Source organism: Chionomys nivalis, chromosome 12 (genome assembly GCF_950005125.1).
Source record: "Chionomys nivalis chromosome 12, mChiNiv1.1, whole genome shotgun sequence".
NCBI classification, from domain to species: Eukaryota; Metazoa; Chordata; class Mammalia; order Rodentia; family Cricetidae; genus Chionomys; species Chionomys nivalis.
This window is the reverse complement of record NC_080097.1, coordinates 44638555-44642130: the sequence shown is the minus strand read 5'-3', so window position 1 is coordinate 44642130 and position 3576 is coordinate 44638555. Positions and strand designations below refer to the sequence as shown.

At 41.4% G+C, this 3576-nt stretch overlaps 1 pseudogene; it reads left to right on the top strand.

Moving 5' to 3' along the window:
- The first annotated feature begins 790 nt into the window (after positions 1-790).
- LOC130885243 (GTP-binding nuclear protein Ran-like) lies at positions 791-1763 on the top strand (annotated as a pseudogene).
- Positions 1764-3576: the final 1813 nt, after the last annotated feature.

Sequence of the window (3576 nt, the reverse complement as noted above, 5' to 3'; positions counted from 1 at the left end):
GAAGTTCTACCAAACCTATAAGACTTTAAAGTTATGTTTCTCAAGTTCTTCCAAAACATGGAAGAGTAGAGAACACTTCCAAATTTGCTTCATGAGAACAGATACCAAGGCAGGCTGAAAGCCCGACAAAGGTATTATAAGAAAACTAAAGTGAAGTTGTTAGCCCTGATGAATACAGATGCAAAACTACTCAACAGCAGCAAACCACATTGAGCAGGATCTTATAGCCTTGTCAACCCTGGTCAAGAGGAATTTACCTCTGTAGCTCAAGGCTGCTTCAGTGTACAAAGCCAATAAAAGTGATAAAACATAGAGAGGTTTAAATATATCACATGATCCTTTCAATAGACATTTTACAAAATTCATTGCCTTTCCATGATAGAATTAAAAATTCAAGCAAACAAGGTATTAGAGCAAGTTCTTTCTGAAAGGTAAAAGTCATGTCTGGAAAGTTCACAGCTCACAAACACAATAGGAAGAAAACTGAACACTCCCTCATAGTTTAGGAGCAGAGTAGGCATCACATGGCGCACATCTGTTCACCACAAACAGAAGTGCTAGGTAGGACAATTTGGCAAGAAAAGAGAATGGAAAGGCATCAAGAAGTATAAATTCCTCCATTGTGCTTATATACATTATCTTCCATATTGAAATCATTAAAGATTCTCTCTCTGTGTCTGTCTCTGTCTCTGTCTGTCTCTCTGTCTCTGTCTCTCTCTCTCTCTCTCTGTGTGTGTGTGTGTGTGTGTGTGTCTTCTTGAATAAATGTCTCTCCAAAGAAAACATGTAAATGGACGGTAGGTACATAAAAAAGAAATACCATGCATGAATCATCAAGGAACTGCAACTATAAAATCACAGTGAACATCACCCCTCATCTGCTAGGATGACTTTTGTAAATACAGCAAAGAACCAAATCAGCTAAGACTGCAGAAAAATTGAAATAATTCCTATGACTCTGCAAGTCGGGGTGTGAAATAGTGAAGTTACTACAGAATACACAAGGGAGGCCCCTAGAAACGTAAAGCCAGAACTCACCCTATGGAACCGCACGACTTCTGAGGATTTATCTGAAAGCGTTTAAGAACAGGCTTCTGCCATCTTTCCAGCTTCAGTCGGACAGGCGCGGAGAGTCTTTCGGAAGGATCGCCGCGATGGCCGCCCAGGGGAGCCGCAGGTCCAGTTCAAGCTCGTCCTGGTGGGCGACGGCGGCACCGGGAAGATGACGTTCGTGAAGCGCCACTTGACGGGCGAATTCGAGAAGAAGTATGTAGTCACCCTGGGTGTGGAGGTGCACCTGCTCGTCTTCCATACCAACATAGGACCCATCAAGTACAACGTGTGGGACACAGCCGGCCAGGAGAAGTTCGGGCGCCTGCGCGATGGCTACTACATCCAAGCCCAGTGTGCCATTATAATGTTCGATGTAACATCAAGAGTTACTTACAAGAATGTACCTAACTGACATAGAGATCTGGTACGTGTGTGTGAAAACATCTCCATGGTATTGTGTGGCAACAAAGTGGATATTAAGGACAGAAACCTGAAGGCAAAATCTATTGTCTTCCACCGAAAGAAGAACCTTCAGTACTATGACATTTCTGCGAAAAGTGCTCACTGGAGACCCTAATTTGGAGTTTGTTGCCATGCCTGCGCTTGCCCCACCTGAGGTGGTCATGGACCCAGCTTTGGCAGCACGGTACGAGCATGATTTAGAGGTTGCTCAAACGACTGCCCTCCCGGATGAGGGTGATGACCTGTGAGAGAGTGAAGCTGGAGCCCCGCCACAGAAGTCTAGTTTTATAGGCAACTGTCCTGTGATGTCAGCGGAGCAGCGTGTGTGCCACCTTATTTAGCTAAGCAGATCGTGTACTTCATTGGATGCTGAAGGAGATGAATGGGGTTTGGAGTGAATGTGGCAGTTAAAACATACTTTTTTTTTTTAACATACGTTCATTTTTTTTTTTTTTTTTTTTTTTTTTTTTTTTTTTTTTGAGACAGGGTTTCTCTGTAGCTTTGGAGCCTGTCCTGGAACTCCCTTTGTAGACCAGGCTGGCCTCGAACTCACAGAGATCCGCCTGCCTCTGCCTCCCAAGTGCTGGGATTAAAGACGTGCGCCACCACCGCCCGGCACGTTCATTTTTTTGGACTTGCATAATTAGCTGTTTGGAAAACCGCACTATTCAGTCAGTGGTAAAATCTTGTTCCTGTCATTCCCATTCTTTTTGTTTAGAATCAGAATAAAGTTGTATTTCAAATAATCCAAAAAAAAAAAAAGAGTTTAAGAACAGTGTGTAAATGAAACATTTGAAAACTCCACTAGTCAGTGCAGCATTTTCCACAATTAAAAAAGGCAAGGGATGGCTCAACTTTGAGAAATGAGAACTGGAAAATTCTGCATAATAAATCTTCAGGATGTTGTACTAAGTGAAGGTCAGCAGTCAGACAGGACAGATACTATGTCCTCTCATTTCTTTGAAAAACCTACAGTATTCAAAGTCATCAAAACTGAACAGCAAATGGTGTTTGTCTGGAACTATGGTTTTAAAAAATGGGAAGTTGCTGTTCAATGGGTGTATGGTTTTGATTGTGTAAAAACTGTTCTAGAACTATGTCGTGCAAGATGGTGCAAATAGCCGAGAATATACTACACCTTTAATAGTTTGTTTAAGGTAAATTTCACATTCTATGCTTTTCCCAAAACTTACAAAGAGAGTAATAAGATAAAAATAAAGTAAGATCAATAGTAAAACAGATGCATGAGCTATACCTAAAAGCTTAGGGAGGGCCAGTGAGATGGCACAGACTCAGGTTATCTAGCACAGCAGCACCAGAGGTCCACACAAACTCAAAGGGGAAACCCGAGGGTCAGCTACTCATGACGTAAACAAACTCATGGTAGCTGTGTGTTTCTTTACTCTTTCCTTGATCCCTAGACTCCTTTATCATCGACCAAGCACGCACCTTGGCCTCAACTGTGTTCTGATTGCATGAAGTAGTGTTGAATATTACACTTCAGTGGGGTTCCTTTTGTTCTTCCAATCACCCTTTCACATAGGAATGCATAAAGTATATGATCTTTGGCAAAGTTAATCAGATTCTAAAATGGGTCAATGATCATGCAAGGTCCACCTGAATAAATAATCATCTCAAGTTATTTTTTACTTACATCATAAAACTGAGTATACACACCAATAAATGTCTTAAAATATGTATACATGCAATACTTAATCTGTACAGTTGATATTATTATATCTTTATTTATTAAGCTGAGAAGAAATCACTAAAATGAATGTCACTTTTGATATATTTCTGTGCCAGTGATTCGAGGCTAAGCATGCGGTTGGGGAAACCCTGACCTGGATTAACAGGGAATCTAACCTCCCTATTGTCTCCAGAGTTCAGCTTTTTGCCAAAATTGTTGACGGACACCATCATTCAGAAAATAAATTAAATCTCCTTCTATCCCACAGACTGCTTCTCCTCTCTCCACAGCATCTCCCCGACTTTATCCCCCTGTTCTGCCTTTGTTCTTTTTGACTTTTATCCACCCACTCCCTAATCCATTAAGAATCC